This window comes from Liolophura sinensis, chromosome 8, assembly GCF_032854445.1.
Source record: "Liolophura sinensis isolate JHLJ2023 chromosome 8, CUHK_Ljap_v2, whole genome shotgun sequence".
NCBI lineage: Eukaryota > Metazoa > Mollusca > Polyplacophora > Chitonida > Chitonidae > Liolophura > Liolophura sinensis.
The window spans coordinates 16,673,217-16,692,008 of NC_088302.1; the positions used below are offsets into that span (position 1 = coordinate 16,673,217).

Sequence of the window (18,792 nt, forward strand, 5' to 3'; positions counted from 1 at the left end):
GTTGATGTACAGTGTGCTGCGTGTGAACAGTGTGACGCAGTGTACTCCGTGATGCAGGTGAACAGTGTGATGCAGGTGTATGCAGTTGTTCTGCGTGATGATTGTGTACTGCGTGATGCTGGTGTACAGTGTGTTGCTGAATGGTGTACAGAGTGATGCTAGAATACAGTGTGATGCAGGTGTACTGTGTGATGCTAGGATACAGTGTGATACAATTGTATTGTGTGATGCTGGTGTACTGTGTGATGCTGGAATACATTGTGATGCTGGTATACAGTGTGATGCAAATGTAGAGTGCGATGCTAGAATACACTGCAATGTATGTGTACAATGTAATGCTGGTGTACAGTGTGATGCAGATGTACTGTGTGGTCCTAGTGTACAGTGTGAAGTTCATGTACTGTGTGATTCAGATGTACTGTGTGATGTTAGTGTACAGTGTGATGCTGGTGTACAATGTTATGCTGGTGTAATGTGTGAGGCTGGCGTACAGTGTAACGCTGGTGCTCAGTGGAATACATGAAGTAATGGTGCTGAGTAGTGTGATGCTGCTATTCAGCTTAATACTTGTGTACAGTGTGCCGCTCGTGTGCAGTGTAATAAAAGTGTGCTGTGTTGTGTAAGCGTACAATGTGATGCTGGTGGGAAATATAATGCTTGTGTACAGTGTGATGCTGGTGTACAGTGTGATTAGGGCGTAATGTGTTATACTGATTACAGTGTGATGTTGGTGTACAGTTATGAGGGTGTACAGAGTTATGTGGGTGTAGCTTGTGATGCTAATGTACAGTGTAGTGTAATGTGTATTGTGTGATTCTGATGTACAGTGTGATGCTGCTGTATAGTCTGATGCTGCTGTACAGTGTGATACTGCTGTACAGTATGATGCTGATGTACAGGGTGATGTTTTAGAGTGTGATGCTGGTATACAGTTATGTGGATGAACAGAATCATGTGGGTGTAGTTTCCGATGCTAATATACAGTGTAGTGTAATGTGTGATGCCGATGTACAGTGTAATGTGGGTGTAATGTGTGATGCCGATGTGATGTACAATGTGACGATGGTGTACAGTATGCTGCTGGTGTACAGTATGCTGCTGGTGTACAGTGTGATTCTGGTGTACAGTGTGATGCTGATGTACAGTGTGACGATGGCGTACAGAGCTATGTGGATGTATAGTGTGATGTGGATGTAAAGTGTGATGTGGGTGTACTTTGTGATGTGGGTGTACTTTGATGCTATATAGCCTGCAGTGTAATGAAGGTTTTGCCTACTGGGTGATGCTGGTGTAGCCACTATCAGACTGCACACCAGCATTACACTGTACACCACTATCAGACTGCACACCAGCTTTACACTGTACACAACTATCAGACTGTACAGCAGCATTACACTATACAGCTGCATCACGCTGTACACTTGAATCGCACGGTACACCTGCATCACACTGTGCGCATGCATCGCACTGTACACCTGCATCACACTGTACACATGCATCACACTGCACGCATGTATCACACTGTACACGTACATCACACTGTACACCTGCATCGCACTGTACATATGCATCACACTGTACACATGCATTACACTGTACACCTGCATCACACTGTACATATGCATCACACTGCACGCATGCATCACACTGTACACATGCATCACACAGTAGGCATGCATCACACTGTACAACAGCATAACACTGTACACATGCATTACACAGTACACATAAATCACACTGTACGCATGCATCACACTGTACATATGCATCACACTGTACACATTCATCAGACTGTACACATGCATCACATTGTACACCAGCATAACACTGTACACATGTGTCACACTGTATACATGCATCACACTGTACGCATCCTTCACATTGTACACATGCATCACACTGTAACCCTGCATTGCACTGTACACATGCATCACACTGTACACCTGTATCACACTGTACACATGCATCACACAGTAGGCATGCATCACACTGTACAGCAGCATAACACTGTACACATGCATTACACAGTACACATAAATCACACTGTACGCATGCATCACACTGTACATATGCATCACACTGTAGGCATGCATCACATTGTACACCAGCATCACACTGTACACAACATCACATTCCACACCAGCATTACACCTGGTAAATGATGCTGGTGTAGCCTACAGGGTGATGCTGGCGTATTATACAGAGTGATTCTGCTGTAGAGTACAGACTGATGCTGGTGTAGACTACTGGGTAATGCTGGTGTAGGCTTCAGAGTGATACTACAGTAGTCTACTGAGTGAAGCCAGTGTATCCTACAGAGTGAGGCTGGTGTAATCTACAGGGTGGTGCTGGTATAGCCTGACGAGTAATGCTGGTGTAGTTTACAGGGTGATGGTGATGTAGTCTAAAGGATAAAATATCCACTTCCTGTAATCAGAGATCTCTCTGTGGAGGACAGGAAACTTTCTCATCTTTATTTTGTTGTTAACTCGATCGTATATTAGAATATATAATCCCGAATCTTTCATAGTAATAATTTCTACCAATAAAGTTTTCAGATATAGTTTTAGACAGTTTTAAATCTTTTCTTGTGTCAGATTTAGCTAAATCACACATCGTTACAAACGCTTGTCGAAATATAATTGTTTTCCATCCAACTAAGCATCAGTTTTACATGATAATGTACATTAAGCATAAAATAAAGAGCAATTCAAAAACACCTTCCGATTATTTTGGAGGGCGAATCGATGCAATGCCATAATACATCCATGCGGTTTAACTTTGACATAAGCCATAAGCATTCATTCATTCATTCATTCTATGCAGTTTACTAAACTAAGTGTGTCATCAAAGTGGGTATTTTACATTTTGACGACACACTGGATTTACCAGTTTTGGTAGAAACAAGTCACAATATAAAAATTAAAATACATACATGATGGTCTTCAGGTGAGCCATTCTACCATGGTGTTCCGGATAGCAGACACTTCTTGAAATTATTCATCTTTTTGAATAAAAACGGCCCAAACTAAGTCAAACGTCTTTGAAATTAGGTTCCTCCTTATTGAATCCATAAAGTGAAACAACGAGGTGTGGCCCTACATAGTTTCGTATTCTTTGACCTCTCTGATGTTTAGAGAAGGATTAATAATTATGGTAAAGTGGAATGTAGATCAGGTTTTTGTAAGAAAGTTGATATCTAGGTGAGAGTATTCAAAATTTGTCCTAGTTAAAACACAGAAAATGCGGCTCTGCTCTCTGCATAGGGATGAGGTGGGGCAGGTTGCATGACAGTAGTAGGGTACTACGACAAAAACTAGTCGCATTTGGGTGGCGTTATTGGGGCGGCATCGTGTCGTTGACGGTGGGTCAGCCGTTATCACAGGGATGGTATCTCAACGCTTAACACTCAAAAAAGGTGTCGCCCTTAACTGCCAAACCAACTTGCAAATTTTCGTGCAAACCATCCCATACATCGCCACTCTGGTGGGAGGTGGTAAAGCGGACGACAGCGACGACGAGAAGGTAGACCCTATGGCATTCAGCCAACAGGAAACGGCCTCGCTCGAGTCAGAGCTTGAGGTGGGTGGCCCTGACCTAAGTGCTGTGCAATGCGCACGAAGTGGCCCTCCAGTCCTAAATCTTTCAGTTGCAGCACAAAGTGTGTGCTCCAGGCCTCAACAGAGTCCCGGGCACGACCGACCTATTTGGGGGGTGTCAGCCAAGGGGGTCAAATGTATTTAGTCCCGACGTTGGCGGGGCGTCTGTCACTTCCCATTGGTCTGCCTCAAGGGGTGAATCGGTGCATCGGTGCCTGCGCGAGAAGAAAGGTGTAAACATGACGAGGACGACCTTGTCACCGATCAACTTTTCCACTTCCGCTTATTCTTGTCTCAATATGACACGGAGCATCCAGTCTACCTCGCAAGACACTGCACCTCACCCTCACCCGTACGACACGACCTAACCCATTTTCTCGGACGATGGGCACTCGATGGGAGCACCTGTCTACCTGCATCGTCAGCAGATCGACGGGGAGTGGCAGCCGTTGTACGCCACTACCAGACCTTCGGTTTGAAGAAGGCGTGCCCAGCCCGTCTGCATTTGACCAGGGGAAGCGGACGTTAGTCGAGGTGGACGGTTTGATGGCCGAAGCGGACCAACGCATTACAAAGGTCTTTACCAGAGGCAGCCACCACCTCAATAATAGCGTCGTGTAAATTGTGCAGACACCAAAGTTATCGCACCATAAGTCTAAACGCCCACTACCTGATGTTGTTTATAAACCGGCGACACCCGTCTCAAATTATCACAATCGCCAAACAAATGGCCCCTAGGCAGAGGCAATACGTGCGCGGGGCGTTGTGGGTGCCACCGCCGAACCTCGCGGGTACTGGCTGGTCGATTTCAAGCAAGACACACCCGACCATCTACGACGTCTTACCCACATCTTAACCGGAGAGATTCAGCACGTCTACCTATCCAGGTTATAAAACATTGTGTGCACAGTCCGCCAAATCAATTGCTTTAACGTCGGCGACTGCGGTGTCGCGACGTCTTCATAGTTAGGCTTCCTTGTCGTCCCTGTTGGCTCGAGCCACGCCGCCCATTCAACGCGCCGTGTTTGAGTGAATGTGCTAAAATGAATCTGTTAAATGAGAACGTTCCACTCACACCGGCGCAGAAGGCGAGGTTACAGCAGCTCAAGACGTGTCTCCAAAAAATGTTCCCCTGCATAAGAAAGGACGCATTGCACAGGGCGGTGGTTTTCTTGGATCACTACTCACGCTCGACCAAGAGATGGTATCCATCCTCCGCGAAATGACCCTCTCGGGCGATGAGAAAATACAGCGGTATCACCACACCTTTCAATGGTATCGCTCGTTTCAAGACAAATACCAACAAATACCAACTATACAGACAAACAATACCAGCAAAGTTTGAGCGAATCAAAGATTTTAGAGAACGTCCCCCTCGCTTTACGACAAAAGGCCGCTCTGCTTCTCCAGCGTGACCGCGGAGAATTTAACCTCAATGGAAAGATCGTCCCCGAGAGTAGCATGATCGACTTGGTCAACGACGCCTGGTGTGAAAGACAACACTTTCAACTCACTGGTCGAGAATACTTTACCTGCGAGCCGAGAGCCGTGAACATCTGACGATAATGGGCACGCCAAGGAACATGGTGGTGCGACACAGAGCGATCGGAAGATCGCTGGCGCGAGTGGGTGCGCGTAAAGATGGATACACCAGTCCGGTCGAAAAAATCCTCTACAACACCACTCTATCCGTTCTCGACTACCCACCATCGCTACTACCATCACGGCCACCATGCCACAACGCCCCACGGGTCGAAAATAGCGGCAACCCGGACTGCGCCCGCCCCCAGCTTTCATGCCACCGCAGAAGTTGTGTCGGTATTGAATACCGCGCAGGATGGAAAGACGGTCAGTTCACCCGGAGGAGATCACCTCACCAACATGTTTTACGTGACGCTGCCCAGTGACAGTTGGCTCAGCTACTTCCCCAACAATACCCTGGCGCACTTCAAAACTCAACTGCAACTGTCCATGAATTTAAGTTGCAGTGCCCCTGCACCTGGTACGGCCGTTTTGGAAATCGAAGTGTGGTATGTTATAGACTCCGAAGACGACACGCACCTTGCTAGCCATAAGGTATCCTTGCCGGAAGTCTATTACCCCTCGGCCAACGCGCTCGCCAAGGACTATTGATCGACACGAACGTCGCCTTGCTCAAGTCTCGCCCAGTTGATTGGACGTTTCAGTTTTGATAATGTGCAGCGGAAATACACCGTGTGCTTTCGGAAACAACTGGGTCTCAGTTTTAGCTCGCGTCTGCAGCAACTCTTGAATTTGAGACAGCTTGCACATGGGGCAGACGGATCTGATACACGTCGGCACTGAGGATTTACAAGCGACCAAGCCAACGTTGTACGTGTACACGTACATTTTTGGCGCCATTGCTGCGGCTGGTGACCAGGAAAAGAGACGAACGGGCAGCACATCTCCAATCTATGCGTCGAAACAGACATTCGCTCACCGAGACCTTCCAAAACGTGGAATACATCCTCGTACACTCAAGCTTTTCTTGACGGTGGAAGTTTACACTAGGGACACACTTCACATTCGACAGCGGCGCGCCTTACCTTTGCGATGACCGTGTCGGAACAGTGCGCGTTGGCTCAACCACCAATCGACTAATACATCAAGCAAGCTGGCTGTGGGGTGCAGCCGTGCAGCGAAGTCCCGGTTTACTGGACAATTTCGCAAAAATGCCACAACCCTTGCCATGTTTGCGAGACTGCCGCTCAAGAGTTGGGAAAACGCATTGTGTTCCGGAATGACAAGTCGTGGACGACGTAAGGGGTGGAGCGAACGAGGACATTTGTTGGCCAAAGCCGGTTGCTTCGTCGAGGACATGGAGGGGGCCAAGCCTATAACACCGAAACCCCGACACACCGCTCCCACTCTTCACCACCACGCCGGACGAAGGTACACCAAGCCATGCTCCTCATCAGATATTTTTAGCTAGCGCCATACTCTTCCCTACACGGAGTGTTGTTCTTCGGTGAGCAGTGATTTTGATTTGTGGACGTTACCTCCTGCCAACATCAGGGTTCAAGAAAGTCGTTGGTATGCCTACAGCTGAGTACCCCATCCGCCGTGTGCTGACCAAGCATTTCTCTGTACCCAAGGCCACACCCTCATCAATGGACACAGGCTGGTTGTGGGCAGCTTATGACGAGTTTGATGGTGGGATGCAGAAGCTACGATAAAAACCCTTTCCATTTTCAGCACTTCCACACAAACTTTGCAAGTTGGTGGACATAAAAAAAATTCCTGCCAAGCCCCAGACACCCGACTTTGAGAGCGGGAATTTCTTCAGAACGTACATGAATCTATGTGTCGAAACAGACATTCGTAAACCAGCCGTCAACCAATAAGGACGTTCCAGGTCAATAATCGCCAATTCTCAAAAACGGCATATAACACAAAGCACCAGAGAACTAACGAAGTATATAAAATAGGGAAAAAAGGAAACGTGCAAAGAGAAGCAGTCAACAATTTTAATGATGTTAGAAATCGCCAGGAATGCGACTGAGTGAAATCAGTATTCAAATCGTGTACTATGACAGAATATCAGTTGTCGATAAGAAAATATGTATCTCAGTTGCGAGTTGATTATGACTGTTTATATATTCAACGTGGCGGTCTAATTCAACACGATGAATATGAACTCCTATCCCCGGGTTAAGCGGAATTAGACACACTCATTAAACAGACCGCCAGAAATTCTGTGCGTTCTGTTTATATTTACTTACAAGAGAATTATACTCATTGTAAAACTTAAGAAACTTGGATTTAAGGTGATTGGTAAAATAACGCTGACACACCAGTTTTTGCAGTAATAACTTATGACGTTCACCCAGCACGCAGGATCTAACAAATGCTGCAAGGCGAGATACGTACACGCCATATGCAGGAACCTGTCCAAGTTAGGATAATTTACAATATCAGAATTGAAACTATCCCTCTTGTCATAAACTCTGTGGGAGAGGAAACCGTTTTGGTACTTGGTATAAATATAGATCCAAATATGATGTACCATCTGAAGAGTCTGGTTTCCTTCAAATCCAGCGAAGGTAGATAAGTATCTTTCTTAGCCTTTTCTATATATGGTTTGCTTAAAGCCAGCAGATCATCAATATACCGTTTAGTGAATGAAAAATATCGCGCCTGGTGAAGATTACTCCGTAAAAGTTTCTTTCCTTTTTACCAACACGAGGAAAGTGGAGGACACATTTACCCGGGCTCGTGCTGCGGGACCACCTCACCCGCCGAGTGACTGACGGATCATGGATCTGCGTTATTGAGACGGACACGTGTCTCCGCCTCGGGCAACACTGGGTTGGCTTCTTTATAGACGTGCACCCGAACCCATCCCGTCTGCGGGGCTCAACCGGAGAACACACCACCCGACGGCTACAGCGTCTGAACACGGCTGTCTGCGGCCAGTATTGCGTGTATTACTTAACCCAGCGGGGTCGAGATCGTCCAACGGATGCTATTGTACATACGTTTGACACGTCGTGCACAGCGTACGATAAAGACGAAATGGTGTTTGATTGGGTGGACCGCCAGTTTGGGGTCCAGTTCACGTATTTTATTGCGTTTTTCATCACTTAGACGTTCAACGTTCTTTGAATAAAAGGCCAAACAATGTCCAGGTAAGTGGTGCTCCACCGTAAAAGTAAGAGAAAGCGTTTTTGTGGTGCGTGTAGAAATAATTTGCTGTTCCCCCGCATATGCATACCTCGGTTCACTCCACTCGCGCTTTGGTGATTGCGCAACACGGACAGGTACACGCCCTTGTCCACACCCCGAACGGTAAGGCCTTTGCAGGAGAGGTTGTCTTTTGCTTTGAACACAAGCTGATGATAACGTCGCCGGTCCACTCAACTTTGGACGGCCCCGTCGTGTGTTTATCACAGTCATAATGATCGGGGGGGGGGGGAGGACTGATTATCCCGCTTCGCATCGTACGCCGCCCGCAGCTGAGGTTTGACTTGTTTTGCACATCTATTCAACCCTTGCATAGAGCACGAACTCAACGATAGGACGCCTCCCAAATAACGGCAACCCAGTGCGACACGTTGTCATTGTGGTATACTACTGATTGTGTTAGGCAACAGTTCCCAATTAACGCTTCCGGGCCGCGAAGAACGAATGTAGTCCCTTTTATTTTTAGATACATTTTTCTTTCGCCTTTTCCAGGTGCTCATTTTTGCTGATTGCTGCTGTTTGGGTGATATTATGTCGTTGGAAATTCCACAAAGTGTTATTGTGGGTAAAAGTTGTTTTGTAGAAACTTGGATCGAACGCACACTTGGCAAAGAAGTGATAGGTCACGATTCGTCGGCCTGTGAGTGATCATGAGTGATTCAGACCGCGGTCAGTTGATTCAGGGTTTCAAGGTTAAACATGCGCAATTCAACCAATTTGGCGATTTTGGAGTAAAGACTTAGAGGGCAGACATTGCATGATTATAACAATGGACAGGTGGACCTGAGTAATGCGTATATGGTATATTTTAAATTTTGAATTTTTCCATAGTCAATAAAAAGAATTGAAAGCTATTAGGTTCCTTACAGCGATACCGGTGACCAAGCATCAAGGCCCAAATGAATGTCAAATAAGTAATGCACTCAACTAATTTGCCAGAATCGGAAAATTAACCTTTGGAAAACATCAGTTTACGAACAGATATGATAACACACGACGAATAGCTTGATAACGACGAATAGCTTGATTTAACTTCAAAGTACATAGACAATGAAAAATTCAACAAATTCAACCTGCATGTACAAACTGAAACAGCAATTACAAAAACAGACAACCCGGGGGAAAAGCATGTCAAAAATGAAAAATAATCAACTGTGTTTAAACCTCACACCACCAGGTATCATATCCAGTCCGTCTAGTACTGAAAACCACCACAGCGTCTTGCCCGTATCACTGCACTGGTTAAGTATGTACATTTCAGGTTGCTCACCACATGGTGTGCTATCACCCTGACTCTAGTGTCCCATCTGGTTTGCCTGAACTCAGTTCAGCCTTGAGAACATGGAATTATGAGTGGAAATGCTAGAAAACTATAAAGATTTTGGTCTAAGTAGTTAAGGAATCAGCGGTGTTGTGTGTTGTTTTTCATTAAAGAAAAGATATTCAGTCCAAACCCATGGCGTACGGTTTTGTGGTTACTTTTCTACGCGGCACCGCAAAGCCCGCCTCTTTCTTAAGGGCATGTAAGGTCTAGACATAAAAAGAAACTGGAAACCGTGATATTTCTTCAACCGTTGAATTTAGCCTAGTAAGAGTTACATTTTTTGGCTCGTAGTGATTCAAGGTACATGTGTGGATAGAAATGTTTAGTATATTTGGCCATGGCTTTGAGCTTACATTATTTTCCTGATACGGGGATATGGGGGAATGCCGTCAGAATTGTTTAGAATTGCCCATTACGTATTGCGAACAGGGCTGGCTTATGTGCATACATTCAAAATTGTCCGTTGACAGCTGTGGAGAGTAGGGAGAATTGTTCATTTCGCGGTTTGAGTGACAGGCGGTCAACCTATATGGCAAGTTACCTGCAGCACATGTATAGTAATACAGTATTACCCCCAAGTCTATGTTAAATGCACAGGCTCACATTTCCGTTTCTGAAGTAGGGTGGTGTCATTTAAACATTTCTAGGGAGAAAACTGTTGATCATAGGTCAAATCTGTTGGCACGTGTCAGAAACTACATCTCTTGGGCTAGAATTCGGTGCAAGTCTCAGATTTGTAGCTTCCGTAGTTCTCGAGTTACAGGTCAAACTGAGGTTGTCATTCATAGGTTACTTTGCATAACTGAATTTCCTTTTACTGCAAGTGGGAAATCAGTATTAGGCAAACTGAAAAACACCAGTCCCCCGGTGACATATAACCCCCGGTGATGGTTTTGGTGGAACGTATAGTAATGTGGCTCGAAGATAGCTTAGATATATACATTACAAATGTACATTACGATATAAATTACAAATTGGTTCGACGTTTTGGGTTACAGGTTTATATGCAAATTTCAAGACCCCTTGATGCGGCAAAGGTGCATTTCGGCCTTGTATAAAAGAAGACGGCATGTTAAACATCATTCTGTAAATGGTTTTTAAAATAAGAAGAGGACAAATGCACGCAGGAATTATTCCAAAATAATAATAACGAGGTAAAATTGTTCATCTCTTTTACACCCATATATAACTAGAATCATTAATTCACGCGCGTTTCCCTGTCGAGATAATACGTCTACAACATCGGTAATATCGCCACTAACGCAATTGTTCACAGAACTATTTAACAGATTACAAATATTTACAAACCCTTCAATCGCGGACGAAGTGAAATATTATTGAGTACGGCGTAAAACACAAATCAATTAAATAAATAAATCAATCAATCGCAGACGTGGCCAGAGTGTGACCAGAGCGCAGAGTAGCTACAGGCTACAGACAGTGCACAGCCTGGGCGCGAAGAGGGTACCGACAAAGCGCGGCCTGGCCGCGTGAAACAGCGCGCCCGATTTACTGTTGGGCGTGGGATATTCTATAAGCTCCGCTTGATATGCTCCAAAGTATACTCCACAAATTTTTGCATTCTTAACTCTGTTTTAAGACCAACATCAGGAATAACTGTTTCAACCCACTTACCATTCGGGGAGAGCGTCACTTGGCCAAGTTTAGATTTACTCCCGATGCTTTACCATACATAACAGCTACCTTAATCAGCTGCGGAACTGAACTCTCCTCAGAAACAATTGCAGTTGTATCATCTGTAAAAGTAAAAGCCTTTGCCTGTCTGTCCGTCCCGGGCATTCCTACACCTCTAATGAAGTTATTGTTTCTATCTGCTGCAATGAATGGCTCCAATGACAACACGTACAGTCGCAGCGAAAGGGTGCAGCCCTGAAGCGCACCACGAGATAAGCTAAATGATTCTGTCACGTGACCATTAACAATAACACTGCTAGTTATATTCGTATAAAACAGTTTTACCCAGTTAAAAAAGTCTGGCCCAAAATTATACTTTTGTATACATTTAAACAAAAACGACCATTCTACTCTATCAAACGCCTTTTCCTGGTCCAAATTTATAAAACAGGCCTTAAGGTCCTTTTGTTCAACATAATCATGCATATTTCTTAAAAGATGCAAATTATCGAAAATAAAACTCCTTCTAAGAATATCACAAGTTTGATTTTGTAGGACAATTGTGTCAATAACGGACTTCAGGCGGCTACACAGAGCTTTTGACACAATTTTGTAATCCACGTTTAACAGACTGATTGGTCTCCAATTTTTAATATTGTATGGATTACTAAGCTCTTTACAAAGGAGCGCTATCAAACCAGATATCTGGGTTGACGAGGGTAACCCTGAACAAAAACAACAATTGACAACGTTTGTATACGTTTTACCAAAGATGGCCAAAACTGAACATAGAATTCCGCTGGAAGACCACACTACTGTGAGAACGGTATTTAGACACATGTTTTACAGTAAGATACACTTCATCCTCAGTTAGTATACCCTCACAAGTATCTGCGACAATTCCGGTAATTTTGACAAAAAGGTATCTTGCAAATCAGTATCAGTTGTCTCCTTAGAATGCAAACATTTGTGATAAGAGCGGATACAACAAGCAATATGACTTTGCCCTGTATGAACGTTTAAGACTTCATTGTGGCATTTAATATTTTTAATCATTTTCTTTTTGGCTCGGCCGACCTCTCGCTTAAAAAAGTACCTAGTGGGCTTTTCACCCTAATCAAAATACACAGTTTTGGCTCTGATTACCGTTCCATCGCGGGCTGTTTTGTGAAGGGCATTTTTTGTTTTCTTCACATTTTCAATCCCCTCAGCATTATTAACAGGATCATCCTTCAAGCAACTCAGTTCTTTCTTTATATCCACTAATTTGCCCTTTTCCTAGCGGTAATAATACCACAATGTGTGTGAATAACATCCTTGCAATCACATTTAAATTTACCCTAGCTGTTAATTAAATCTCTTTTATTCATAGTATCTATATTAGAAAAATAGTATACAATCTGATTATTAACAGTCAACTCCGGGTCTAACAACGCAGACACATTACATTTCAAGTGAAATGGACCCCAGTTGATAGCATCTTAAACACACATCAAAATACACACATGAGTGTTCAGACAACGGGACATGAAAATGATGAAATCAGATGATGTTACATCATTTTGAAGAGTTGTTTGTAAATAAAATGGATCAATTCGGCTAATCATCTGGCCTCTTGACCAGGAATAAACATTTCCTATCAGGGTTAATTTTCCTGAATATGTAACACCAAAGTCTTTCTTTAGCGCACTGAATTCATCTAGACCATCATTCCTTGCACTTGCATTACCTCCACATTTATCCAATATATTGTTCCCGAGAAAATTAAAATCCCCGCCTAAAACAAGAACTTCACTACCACATACCAATGAGTTTAAATTGGCAACAAAGTCTTTGCTTTCTTTACAACCGTTAGGGGCATATATGCACAAAAGTTTAAGGGCAGTGTTAATCTCCACCTTCATTGTTCAACTACCTCTGCTTAGCTGGAAGATACAAGTCAGACTAAGGGCGGTCACTCCGCTCCACATTTGGCCACACACCCCCATTATTTTTCCATAAGCGACAATGTTAACGTTTAGCGCTGTAGCTCAGCCCCAAACATTCCGAGGCCAGTAAGCTTTGGTGAATACCTGACCCACCCTGTGAGAAAGAAGCCATTAAAATCTTCATATAGGTTGACAATCAAAATCTGCACCTTTCTATCCTGGGAGGGCTGCCTAGCAACGCCAAGGGGACGTCACTCGCAGCCTCATCACCACCTATCTCCTTGTGTCCTCTCGCAAGGAATTTCAAACTTTCATCAGTAAAATTCATACCTGCCCAAAGCTTTGACAGTTTCCAGCGTTTTGATACCAAGAAAACACCTGTGCACCAAAAACGGCAGGCTGGCAGCAAAAAACGACTTTACACCCTAAAATACACTGAACTACAATCGTCCCTACCGAAAAGCGGAAGTTGTAATGGCGGTCTGTGTCCTATCATCGTCCCAACCCCTGTTCCATGTCAACCACTATACTTGTACTTCATTTTCTTTGCACCTAAATTTTGTTGGCAAAATATCATTTTAGTATGAGAAAAAAACGAAAATCCACAGGCTGTGAGCGCACCCATTTAGATAGCGTCTACTGAAAAAACCACGATTAAATACGTTGGTTCTACGTTTTGGGCTACACGTTTATATGCAAATATCAAGAGCCCATCATGCGGCAAAGGTGCACGTCGGCCTTGTATAAAGCAAGACGGCATGGCTGCTACTCTCGTACTTGCTTCGGCAGTACATATACTAAAATTGGAACGATACAGAGAAGATTAGCATGGCCCCTGCGCAAGGATGACACGCAAATTCGTGAAGCGTTCCATATTTTTCTTTTCTTTTCTTTTCTTTTCTCTTCAGCCCCAGTCTCTCCCAGCGCTTGTAACAGACTTTTGTTCTCCCAGCGTTTTTAAAAGATCGTCTGGATGTCCTGGAGCAGAAAAACAAAAAAGCAAGAATTCGGATTCATATCGTTGGTTCAATTCAGTTTATCCTTATTTATATGGGTACATACATCTTGGTATTAATGAAGAAAAAGAGAGAGAGAGAAAAAAAGAAAAAAAAAAAAAAAAAAAGAGGTTGCTAGCCTACAGCACCCGGTGTTCCCAGGCGGTCACCCATCCAAGTACTAACCGGGCTCGACGTTGCTTAACTTCGGTGTTCGGACGAGAACCGGTGTTTTCAACGTGATATGGCCGTAGGCACTGGTTTGGGTAAAACTTTGCTATATATTGGTGGTGAAATAAAATGCATGGAATATCAGAACAAGTGCACCAAACAGTGAAGAGGCTGGATGGCCGTTTGAACGAAGACAACAAACTCCCTGCCATCCCACGTCTGTCTTGGCTTAGATGGACCATACAAGTCACACTAGGGGCGATAACTCATATCCACATTTCCCCACCCACCATGGGTACATACATCTTGGTATTAATGAAGAAAAAGAGAGAGAGAGAAAAAAAAAACAAAAAAAGAGGTTGCTAGCCTACAGCACCCGGTGTTCCCAGGCGGTCACCCATCCAAGTACTAACCGGGCTCGACGTTGCTTAACTTCGGTGTTCAGACGAGAACCGGTGTTTTCAACGTGATATGGCCGTAGGCTCTTGTTGGGGTAAAACTTTGCTATATATTGGTGGTGAAATAAAATGCATGGAATATCAGAACAAGTGCACCAAACAGTGAAGAGGCTGGATGGCCGTTTGAACGAAGACAACAAACTCCCTGCCATCCCACGTCTGTCTTGGCTTAGATGGACCATACAAGTCACACTAGGGGCGATAACTCATATCCACATTTCCCCACCCACCAGTGTACATAGCGTGTGGCTGCGTGTGTGTGTCCGCATTGGGAGCATCGTCCCAACCCCTGTTCCATGTCAACCACTATACTTGTACTTCATTTTCTTTGCACCTAAATTTTGTTGGCAAAATATCATTTTAGTATGAGAAAAAAACGAAAATCCACAGGCTGTGAGCGCACCCATTTAGATAGCGTCTACTGAAAAAACCACGATTAAATACGTTGGTTCTACGTTTTGGGCTACACGTTTATATGCAAATATCAAGAGCCCATCATGCGGCAAAGGTGCACGTCGGCCTTGTATAAAGCAAGACGGCATGGCTGCTACTCTCGTACTTGCTTCGGCAGTACATATACTAAAATTGGAACGATACAGAGAAGATTAGCATGGCCCCTGCGCAAGGATGACACGCAAATTCGTGAAGCGTTCCATATTTTTCTTTTCTTTTCTTTTCTTTTCTCTTCAGCCCCAGTCTCTCCCAGCGCTTGTAACAGACTTTTGTTCTCCCAGCGTTTTTAAAAGATCGTCTGGATGTCCTGGAGCAGAAAAACAAAAAAGCAAGAATTCGGATTCATATCGTTGGTTCAATTCAGTTTATCCTTATTTATCTGGGTACATACATCTTGGTATTAATGAAGAAAAAGAGAGAGAGAGAAAAAAAGAAAAAAAAAAAAAAAAAAAGAGGTTGCTAGCCTACAGCACCCGGTGTTCCCAGGCGGTCACCCATCCAAGTACTAACCGGGCTCGACGTTGCTTAACTTCGGTGTTCGGACGAGAACCGGTGTTTTCAACGTGATATGGCCGTAGGCACTGGTTTGGGTAAAACTTTGCTATATATTGGTGGTGAAATAAAATGCATGGAATATCAGAACAAGTGCACCAAACAGTGAAGAGGCTGGATGGCCGTTTGAACGAAGACAACAAACTCCCTGCCATCCCACGTCTGTCTTGGCTTAGATGGACCATACAAGTCACACTAGGGGCGATAACTCATATCCACATTTCCCCACCCACCATGGGTACATACATCTTGGTATTAATGAAGAAAAAGAGAGAGAGAGAAAAAAAAAACAAAAAAAGAGGTTGCTAGCCTACAGCACCCGGTGTTCCCAGGCGGTCACCCATCCAAGTACTAACCGGGCTCGACGTTGCTTAACTTCGGTGTTCAGACGAGAACCGGTGTTTTCAACGTGATATGGCCGTAGGCTCTTGTTGGGGTAAAACTTTGCTATATATTGGTGGTGAAATAAAATGCATGGAATATCAGAACAAGTGCACCAAACAGTGAAGAGGCTGGATGGCCGTTTGAACGAAGACAACAAACTCCCTGCCATCCCACGTCTGTCTTGGCTTAGATGGACCATACAAGTCACACTAGGGGCGATAACTCATATCCACATTTCCCCACCCACCAGTGTACATAGCGTGTGGCTGCGTGTGTGTGTCCGCATTGGGAGCATCGTCCCAACCCCTGTTCCATGTCAACCACTATACTTGTACTTCATTTTCTTTGCACCTAAATTTTGTTGGCAAAATATCATTTTAGTATGAGAAAAAAACGAAAATCCACAGGCTGTGAGCGCACCCATTTAGATAGCGTCTACTGAAAAAACCACGATTAAATACGTTGGTTCTACGTTTTGGGCTACACGTTTATATGCAAATATCAAGAGCCCATCATGCGGCAAAGGTGCACGTCGGCCTTGTATAAAGCAAGACGGCATGGCTGCTACTCTCGTACTTGCTTCGGCAGTACATATACTAAAATTGGAACGATACAGAGAAGATTAGCATGGCCCCTGCGCAAGGATGACACGCAAATTCGTGAAGCGTTCCATATTTTTCTTTTCTTTTCTTTTCTTTTCTCTTCAGCCCCAGTCTCTCCCAGCGCTTGTAACAGACTTTTGTTCTCCCAGCGTTTTTAAAAGATCGTCTGGATGTCCTGGAGCAGAAAAACAAAAAAGCAAGAATTCGGATTCATATCGTTGGTTCAATTCAGTTTATCCTTATTTATATGGGTACATACATCTTGGTATTAATGAAGAAAAAGAGAGAGAGAGAAAAAAAGAAAAAAAAAAAAAAAAAAAGAGGTTGCTAGCCTACAGCACCCGGTGTTCCCAGGCGGTCACCCATCCAAGTACTAACCGGGCTCGACGTTGCTTAACTTCGGTGTTCGGACGAGAACCGGTGTTTTCAACGTGATATGGCCGTAGGCACTGGTTTGGGTAAAACTTTGCTATATATTGGTGGTGAAATAAAATGCATGGAATATCAGAACAAGTGCACCAAACAGTGAAGAGGCTGGATGGCCGTTTGAACGAAGACAACAAACTCCCTGCCATCCCACGTCTGTCTTGGCTTAGATGGACCATACAAGTCACACTAGGGGCGATAACTCATATCCACATTTCCCCACCCACCATGGGTACATACATCTTGGTATTAATGAAGAAAAAGAGAGAGAGAGAAAAAAAAAACAAAAAAAGAGGTTGCTAGCCTACAGCACCCGGTGTTCCCAGGCGGTCACCCATCCAAGTACTAACCGGGCTCGACGTTGCTTAACTTCGGTGTTCAGACGAGAACCGGTGTTTTCAACGTGATATGGCCGTAGGCTCTTGTTGGGGTAAAACTTTGCTATATATTGGTGGTGAAATAAAATGCATGGAATATCAGAACAAGTGCACCAAACAGTGAAGAGGCTGGATGGCCGTTTGAACGAAGACAACAAACTCCCTGCCATCCCACGTCTGTCTTGGCTTAGATGGACCATACAAGTCACACTAGGGGCGATAACTCATATCCACATTTCCCCACCCACCAGTGTACATAGCGTGTGGCTGCGTGTGTGTGTCCGCATTGGGAGCATCGTCCCAACCCCTGTTCCATGTCAACCACTATACTTGTACTTCATTTTCTTTGCACCTAAATTTTGTTGGCAAAATATCATTTTAGTATGAGAAAAAAACGAAAATCCACAGGCTGTGAGCGCACCCATTTAGATAGCGTCTACTGAAAAAACCACGATTAAATACGTTGGTTCTACGTTTTGGGCTACACGTTTATATGCAAATATCAAGAGCCCATCATGCGGCAAAGGTGCACGTCGGCCTTGTATAAAGCAAGACGGCATGGCTGCTACTCTCGTACTTGCTTCGGCAGTACATATACTAAAATTGGAACGATACAGAGAAGATTAGCATGGCCCCTGCGCAAGGATGACACGCAAATTCGTGAAGCGTTCCATATTTTTCTTTTCTTTTCTTTTCTTTTCTCTTCAGCCCCAGTCTCTCCCAGCGCTTGTAACAGACTTTTGTTCTCCCAGCGTTTTTAAAAGATCGTCTGGATGTCCTGGAGCAGAAAAACAAAAAAGCAAGAATTCGGATTCATATCGTTGGTTCAATTCAGTTTATCCTTATTTATATGGGTACATACATCTTGGTATTAATGAAGAAAAAGAGAGAGAGAGAAAAAAAGAAAAAAAAAAAAAAAAAAAGAGGTTGCTAGCCTACAGCACCCGGTGTTCCCAGGCGGTCACCCATCCAAGTACTAACCGGGCTCGACGTTGCTTAACTTCGGTGTTCGGACGAGAACCGGTGTTTTCAACGTGATATGGCCGTAGGCACTGGTTTGGGTAAAACTTTGCTATATATTGGTGGTGAAATAAAATGCATGGAATATCAGAACAAGTGCACCAAACAGTGAAGAGGCTGGATGGCCGTTTGAACGAAGACAACAAACTCCCTGCCATCCCACG

At 44.2% G+C, this 18,792-nt stretch overlaps 11 non-coding genes across 11 annotated transcripts; 4 read left to right on the top strand and 7 right to left on the bottom strand.

Annotated features, from left to right (window-relative positions):
• The first annotated feature begins 13,963 nt into the window (after positions 1-13,963).
• LOC135474350 (U6 spliceosomal RNA) lies at positions 13,964-14,070 on the top strand. Its single transcript, XR_010444835.1, has one exon. It is a non-coding gene; the product is annotated as a U6 spliceosomal RNA (small nuclear RNA).
• A 252-nt stretch (positions 14,071-14,322) lies between these two features.
• LOC135474131 (5S ribosomal RNA) lies at positions 14,323-14,441 on the bottom strand. Its single transcript, XR_010444628.1, has one exon. It is a non-coding gene; the product is annotated as a 5S ribosomal RNA (ribosomal RNA).
• A 279-nt stretch (positions 14,442-14,720) lies between these two features.
• Positions 14,721-14,839, bottom strand: LOC135474270 (5S ribosomal RNA). Its single transcript, XR_010444759.1, has one exon. It is a non-coding gene; the product is annotated as a 5S ribosomal RNA (ribosomal RNA).
• A 530-nt stretch (positions 14,840-15,369) lies between these two features.
• On the top strand, positions 15,370-15,476 carry LOC135474351 (U6 spliceosomal RNA). The gene has a single exon (XR_010444836.1). It is a non-coding gene; the product is annotated as a U6 spliceosomal RNA (small nuclear RNA).
• A 252-nt stretch (positions 15,477-15,728) lies between these two features.
• On the bottom strand, positions 15,729-15,847 carry LOC135474249 (5S ribosomal RNA). The gene has a single exon (XR_010444739.1). It is a non-coding gene; the product is annotated as a 5S ribosomal RNA (ribosomal RNA).
• Positions 15,848-16,126: 279 nt separating this feature from the next.
• Positions 16,127-16,245, bottom strand: LOC135474271 (5S ribosomal RNA). Its single transcript, XR_010444760.1, has one exon. It is a non-coding gene; the product is annotated as a 5S ribosomal RNA (ribosomal RNA).
• A 530-nt stretch (positions 16,246-16,775) lies between these two features.
• Positions 16,776-16,882, top strand: LOC135474352 (U6 spliceosomal RNA). Its single transcript, XR_010444837.1, has one exon. It is a non-coding gene; the product is annotated as a U6 spliceosomal RNA (small nuclear RNA).
• A 252-nt stretch (positions 16,883-17,134) lies between these two features.
• On the bottom strand, positions 17,135-17,253 carry LOC135474366 (5S ribosomal RNA). Its single transcript, XR_010444850.1, has one exon. It is a non-coding gene; the product is annotated as a 5S ribosomal RNA (ribosomal RNA).
• Positions 17,254-17,532: 279 nt separating this feature from the next.
• On the bottom strand, positions 17,533-17,651 carry LOC135474272 (5S ribosomal RNA). Its single transcript, XR_010444761.1, has one exon. It is a non-coding gene; the product is annotated as a 5S ribosomal RNA (ribosomal RNA).
• A 530-nt stretch (positions 17,652-18,181) lies between these two features.
• Positions 18,182-18,288, top strand: LOC135474353 (U6 spliceosomal RNA). Its single transcript, XR_010444838.1, has one exon. It is a non-coding gene; the product is annotated as a U6 spliceosomal RNA (small nuclear RNA).
• A 252-nt stretch (positions 18,289-18,540) lies between these two features.
• Positions 18,541-18,659, bottom strand: LOC135474484 (5S ribosomal RNA). The gene has a single exon (XR_010444961.1). It is a non-coding gene; the product is annotated as a 5S ribosomal RNA (ribosomal RNA).
• Between the last annotated feature and the right edge of the window lie 133 nt (positions 18,660-18,792).